The 7,500-nt window shown below is 40.9% G+C and overlaps 1 pseudogene; it reads left to right on the forward strand.

Annotated features, from left to right (window-relative positions):
• Positions 1 to 7,500, forward strand: part of LOC138020283 (glutamate receptor ionotropic, NMDA 1-like) — a 16,493-nt pseudogene that overhangs the window by 638 nt on the left and 8,355 nt on the right.

The raw sequence follows: 7,500 nt of genomic DNA on the forward strand, positions 1-7,500 counted from the left end.
CCCTCTAGCGAAAAAAAAACTCCTTATTAACCTGGCTTAATAGCAGGCTATGACCGCGATATTTCCAACTGGAAAACTCATCAAACAATTGCAATATTGGAGACGCGAAAATAAAATAGGAAACACAAATATACGGATAAACATTTGTAAACATTTTTAGCCAATATAATATTTGTAGAGCCAATACTTATTATCCTTGTGGTATCATTTTCGTGTGTTTTCCTGGTGGGGATTGCAGGATATTGAACAGTACAAGTATTACCCTAACTAACAATTTAAAAATATCGGGCGGATTTTAAAGCACGTTGTTTAAAACCTTATCTGATATATGGGCGAGTACCTGCGCCTTACCAAATTGTTTCCGTAAAAGAGACTTGTTTTCTTTTTATAACACTGCAAACAGCGTGAAAACCATGAGATAGTTGTTGAGATCTTGGTTGAAGCTTGAAGTTATATTTACCTTCATATTCGGGCACGGTTTCTCTTTGGTCCTTAGGATTACAATTCACTGGCGTTCCCCATTGATGTTGACGGTTGATATGTTGCCAATCCATTAAAACAATGCACAAGGTTTCGACATGCATACCCTCGATTGGTTTGCCATTTTCCACCAAAACATCCGGAATTTCCAATTGGAATGTAAATGCGAACCGGCTATTTCAGTCCTCGAACGACCGGAAAAATTTAAGGACATTTTCATTAATCCGTTAAAAATAGAAGGAGGCTAAAATTTCAAACGCGGAAGTTGCAAATTGAGCAACGGAAGAGAGGTTTAAGCCGCTCCCGAACAGAAAACAAACCATTCCAGAAAACCAAATCGATTAATTGGAGTCCAGGTGAGGACAAGCCCATGACAAGATATATAAGCCCTGTTTTTACACTACAGACAATTTTCGGCACGTGCTCGTGTGAAAATTGGGCAACGGGGCCCTAAAAAAGAACTTCGGCAAACTTTGGTTTACAACTACGAACCATTTTTACCGTATCAAAAATAATCGTGCCAAATTTTTTGGGCCCGGGGTAAGTTCTCTTGCAGAGAAGCGCAGTCTCAATTATAATCACGAACGTCCGCGTGATTTTGGTGGAGAATGATGCAAGCCATCTTGAAATAGAAACAAAAAAACACACCCCTCTAAGCCGATATGAATTAAGGCTCAAATTTGGCCCTTTAAAAGTGGTTCACACTACTTGTTCTAATCCGAACCGTGGCCTAGTTTTTTCAGCACCCGTACCAATTTTTAACACCCGTGCTCGGACTACCTCCGTCGCCGAGGTCCCAGCACGGGTAAAAATTTGTGGTTGCCGTGCGGCACGTATGAAATTTGGTACTGACAAGTTGTTATAACACTGCAAATTAAATCAGTAGCCGAACCTTTGTTTTTTGTGGGCCCCGTCCGTAATTTCACACACGAGTCGGCCCAAAAAATTTCTGTAGTGATAAACCGGGTTTATAATCACACCTTTTTGAGAACTTATCCGAAAAACCGCTCCCCTGCTGAGCAGAGCCCTCCTTTTGAGGAGGAGAAAAGGAGGCTCCCGCAGCCCCCGGAAACTTCTGGACTAGTCAGCTTGTTTCCTCTCGAGCCCGCTGTACCCATGAAAAAATCAGATGGCGGCGAGAATCTGCTCAGCGAAGCCAAGCGCCATTTTTTATTCTTGACAAGATTCACCAGCTGGGCGATTTTTCCTTGGCGAAGGCTTTCATGAACTCATTAAAGTCATAGGTACGTCCAGCTCGGTACAAGTTTATCCCACATGACAACAAAGGCAACAGGAATCTTTTTCCATCCCTTCTGTTTTTCTTATTCCTAATTTTTACTAGACGTTTGAGGCGAACCGAGAGTGTTTGTTGGTTTCCGAACCGAATTTTACGTTCGAGAGACAGTACTACAACCAGCGGAGAGAAGTTGCAGGAGGCGAGCAAACAAGTTAAGTTCGCGGCAATAGCGGCAAGCACTCGCCTATGTACGCGTAACCAGGAGTCCAGGTTCGAAAGTGTGGTTCTGGCAACGTATCAGCGCATGCTCAATAAAGATCTTTACTCGATTCATGCCGAGTTTTTCCCCCTCCCGCAAAACGCCAAAATCGAGCAGTAAAAGAAAGGCTCTGATAGGAAGAGTTTGTCTAAACGTTACTTTGTCAAAATCCTCAGATGCTTTTGGTAATTTCTTAGCTTGGGGTTTCAGATGCTATCACTAATATAAATACAATGCAAAATAGGGTGAAGATTTCGATATTTTAAGAACATCATTTCAATTACGAAAGGGGTATTGAAATGGTTTTATCGATCGTGTGAGAACTGCGCTTTTTATATTTTTTTGTGTGCGAAGCGAATACTAACAGTGTAGAAGAACATTTTAAAAGCAATGTTGCTTCCTCTTGTCGCCATTATCAAATGTAGTTTTTTTTTCGTCTGATTGAGAATATGTAATGAAGAGATTTATTCAGTTTTCGATGGTGTCTCGGAAAACTCGGAAAAATCCGAGTGCTCTTTTGTAGGAGTCTAACTACGATCTTCCGATTACTCAGATTGCTCGGATGCTCGGCAAATCGGATCAAGTAATCGTGGAGGTCGTAGTGGAGCACTCGGATATTTCCGAGTATCTCGGAGTCACCTTCGAAAAATACAAATCTCTTCATGTCATTCACCGTGATTGGCATACAATATCGAACCCGGCCACATTAGTGGGAGGCGAGTGCTCTCACCACTGTGCCACCCCAGCCCCCCTGAAATAATATAATCGTGGAGAGTTTTGGCTTCACTCGAGTGGTCACAACTGTCCCTTGTCTCTGGAGCCGCGCAATACAAATCCCAAAACAAGCACCACTAAGAATGTAGAAACCCAGGAGGTTCTCCAAGATTATATTCTTCTTTCCTTTTTTTTTTTCCACTCCCACGTGTAAAAAGTACTCGTAAACAAGGTATCGTTTGGTTTACTAGTAAGGCGGTTTTTTTCTCTCCGTCACTGCAAGGTCTTGTATGAGTTTTTTTGCTTGTGCATGAAGGTGGGGAGTAGATGTCTGTTATCTTGTTTGAGTGGTCGTGTAAGTCTTAGCGCACGTTATTTGCAGAATATTGGTCTTTAAATTAAAAGGTAGAATGATACGAAAAGGATTGTTACCGGGCACGGTAATTTCCATTTGGTTTTAGGAGATGGAACGGTTGAAACTTCTGTTGATTGAATCAAAGCTTCTCGGCTTATTTTAATTTTGAAAACTCTTGTTTCAGATTAACTACAGTCTCCAGTAAAAAAAACTCCGGTGACGAACATGATTGAGCACAATTTTTTAAGATGCTTATTTAGAGCGGCCGAAGGCGCGCACGCGACCGAACCATGGTTGAGAAAATATGGTAATCCCATCGATGCTTTGGTTTTGACGTTACTCCGACCGACCGTCCGTACGTTCAACTTTTCATGTATAAGCCAATACGCGAAATGTCGCACTGCTGGACCTACGTTTTTTTTGGCTGGAAGTTGCACGACCAGCATACTGCATTTCACACTGCTTTTAGTGAAACACTCAAAACTTTTAAAGACAACAAACAAACAAGCTAACATTTTTTGTTTTAAAATATGTGATGAGTGAGCAATGCTAAATGTGAAAGAGAGAGACTGAGAGCAACAGAAAACGGGCGAAATATCATTGAAAACAGTGAGCGAAAGCAAGAAAGAGCCCGAATAAAAAAAACACGAAATTAAAGCAGCGGAAGAAAGAGAAAGCACAAGTACAAGAAAACAGGCTGTATAATGACACGTATAATGGTAACGAAAACAACGAAAGGAGCAAGAAAGTGCACGGGGAAAATAGACTGATTTATCGTGAAGAGCAAGCCGGACTGGTCACATGGTTAAGGCCCGCAGAAACCGGCTTCAACATTTGCTTCAACATCCATTCGATTTGTTGAACGATGTTGACTGCTGGGGCGGGAAACTGTTTTAACATCGATTCAACTTCGATTCAACATCGCTGTTCAACAAAATCGAAGGGATGTTGAAGAAGTTCATCGTTAAGTAACATTTCTTCGAAAATACTAGCAGTGATTACGGTTATTGTTATATCGTAAGAAGTTAGCACTTTCGCATTCAAAAAAGTGCATTCATTCATTTATTCATCACTGAACTTTGTTCCAAATTGGTTTGTAGGAAAGCTCGATTGCTAGTGGACTGGCGCGGGTAGCCGCACCTTCTGTTATCGATTACGCGCACGCCGTCGCAAAGATCATGCACAAAATGGGATGGCAAACTTTTTGTCTCTTGGTATCGACAACGTACGATGGAAAAATTTTTGCTGATACCATGAATTACCTCGCATTTAAGGAAAAATGGATTGTCGCATCAACTGTCTGGAGTAATGGAGTTGAAAACTTAACCGAAACAAGGAGAGATATTCAAATGTTATTGAAAAAAATAGATGTGGTGGTAACACACCTTCGCCTGACAACGAATGACAAGATATTTCAATAATTCAGGATTTAAAATCTGTACAAAACAGTAGCGCATGGTTGGTCAGCGATGTATCCATTTATGGAGTGCGGAATTTAAGTACAGTTCCTTCCGGAGTCACTATGATTGGCACCAGGTCCCCTGAGGTGGTTCACGACTCAGAGTTGTACATCAACGTATTGTACGATTCCTTTGTGCTGTTTGAGAGCGCTTATAAGCGATCATTTAAAGATCTCGGCAAAGAAGACAGCATTGGCAACTTGTCGTCATTCCAATGGAATGGCTTGCAACAAAGAGCAATGAGGTATGTGCATATCAGCTTATTTGATACACCACGTTAATCTATTTATGGCTTTTTCGCGTTTTCTGCGGCACAGCTCAATAGGCCATTTTCGAATTCATACCGGTCTGCTTCCTCTTCAAAGCGAGTCTAAGTGCGAAATTTTGCTTACGAAAATTAGTTTTCATTCATATGTAAAATAGAACTAATTATCATCACAGAAACCTCGCACTTAGACTCGCTTTGAAGAGGAGGCAAACATAAACTCGGAAATGGCCTAAGAGCGTTTTCTCTCACGTGACCAGCAGCCATATTGGCTTTCTGAAACAAGAAGTATTTGCATAAAAATAGAGTTCAATTCCCCAGGATTAGTTTAATACACCATCATGTTTTGGAACACCAACATGGCCGCCGTGACGTCATGTGGAAACGCTCTATTGTTTTCCTATTCAGTGCAAATTACGCATGCGTTAGTTTAATGGGAAATCCTTCAACCATCCACCGTAATTGTCTTTTCATTCATTAAACATTCAAGACAAAATAGTTCTTGTGTTTGTGCCGCAGACTTAAGACATTTCGAGCCTCAGAGGACATCTTTCTCATAGACCAAATCGGCTAACTCAATGTCGTACCCAATTCAAACCCTTTGGGAATGAAACGTTTTGTTCCAGGTATTTCCATATCATTTAAACATGAATGCTTCATTATTATGCAAATAAAAAACACAAAGATTCTTAATCCCGGGAGATTTGAATTGGGTACAACATTGAGTTAGCCGATTAGGTCTATTGAATATAAATAGACCGTATTCATTAATGGCGACCAAGAAAATGTTCTTTTGTCTTTGTGCTAATCGTCCTCACAAGCCTCACTTTGGAGTTAACGAAGCTAAGGAGGATGATTAGCTCAAAGAAAAAAGAATAATTTCTTAGCCGCCTTTTATGAATAGAATATATAGGCAGAGCAATTTCGAGCCAAGAAAATCGAGCACTTGTCATCGGCTTTGCTTTTTTTGTCATAACTCATTAACTCCTAGCGTTCGCGCCCATTGCTACTGCGCATCCTTACAGCGCACGCAAATTCACACGTCATGTATCGCGCGCGCTAAGTACTAAAATGAACAACGATAGGGCAGATGGCCATTGCTATAGCTTTGCTTGGATTTAACGATCTTGGATGTTCGGTGACCCCTACTTTTCTTTTCAGAAACAGATTTTATTTACAATTATCTCCACATTGTCCAGAAATGAACGAAAAATCAATGTGGGAAGTTAAAAGAATTTCAAGATTTCTGTCCTCGGGACATGGAATCCTGCCATCTTGCGGCTGCAAGGCGCATGAAACTACGGTCGCTAAATGCAATCTTGTTCTTTGAGGAACCTCAACAGTTAACTGAATCCACTTGATGGGTCCACTAAACAAAGTTTGGTAGAGAACATTTCACTTTAAAGATGTAATTTGCAATTTTTGGGCTTACAAACACTGTGTCCTTATTCGCTAAAGAAGCCGAATTTTTCTCAGATTTAAGGTGTTCTTCCGGGCAAGTTCTCTCCAAAACGAAGTCGGTGGCCCCCCATTTTTTTTTACATTTCTGACATCACTAACTCATCATCTTTCAACGATAAAGTTTGCAGAAAAAAATCAATGTTAGAAAATTTTCGCGAGAAAGTCCTTAACAGATTTAACTCTGTACAACGCCAGACGATTTTACTCGTCAGTGTAGAGCGGTTTAGGGGTCAGTGGGATAAAGAAACGTATGATATTCCTAAAGCCAGCATCTCGCCATACGGAAGATTATCAGCTTAAGGATATGATCCTGATATAACATCAAATTCTCATGACCAGCCAACGAAGAAATCTATGGAAGTAATTAGGAGAATGAACTTTTAGATCGTGTGGGAGTCAAATGGTTAGTGATTATATTACTGTAATAGGCCTTTTGCAACAAACGATCACATGGTACAAAATCCGCCATGGTGGAGGGCATGCTCATTGTTATTTCCCCCTCCCCCCGCTGGGAAATTAAAACAAAGACAAGTCAAGTTTGACCGGTTCAGGTCTCTTTGTTTTAATGTCCCAGTGGGGGAATAATAATGAGCTTGCCTCCAGCATGGCGGATTTTGTACCATGTGATCGTTTCTTGCAAAAGGCGTATTGAAACTGAACCACGCGCTTATTCTAGGAAATTTCAATTAATGAGTATAACATCTCCAATTTTTTTTTTAAAGGTATCTAAAAGAAATCCATATCACTGGAAGAAGCTCCTTGTTTAAAAAACAATCATTGGCGGACCAATCGCAGCATGGCTTAAACTTTTATATCTGGGATCTTAAAGTTGATCTTAATAAAAAGAAGCACTGGGTCCAAGTAGGATTAATTACAGCTTCCGGCCTCGCTTTGGAGCCTCTCCAGGGGCTCAGTGGAAACAAGATGTTTCCGCTCCTTTCTCCAAGACGCCCCACTCTGCGTGTCTCAGTTGTTTTGTCACCACCATACGTGAGTGCCCAAGACCCTTCATCTGAAAGCCATGAACCGTGTGCGGGTAGAGCGGTCCCTTGCTATGAATACATTTTTACAAATTCTACAAAGAAAACGAAAAAACTGTGGTGTTGTTTTGGAGCTTCCATAGACTTTATGAAATTCTTACAAAGGGATCTCGGCTTCAATACGAACATTTACTTAGCTCCGGATGGGCAACACGGAAAATTCAACCAAAGTAAAGGAACATGGAGTGGCATTGTAAATGAAATAATATGTGGAAGGGCCGACCTAGCA

This window comes from Montipora capricornis, chromosome 10 (assembly GCF_036669925.1).
Source record: "Montipora capricornis isolate CH-2021 chromosome 10, ASM3666992v2, whole genome shotgun sequence".
NCBI lineage: Eukaryota > Metazoa > Cnidaria > Anthozoa > Scleractinia > Acroporidae > Montipora > Montipora capricornis.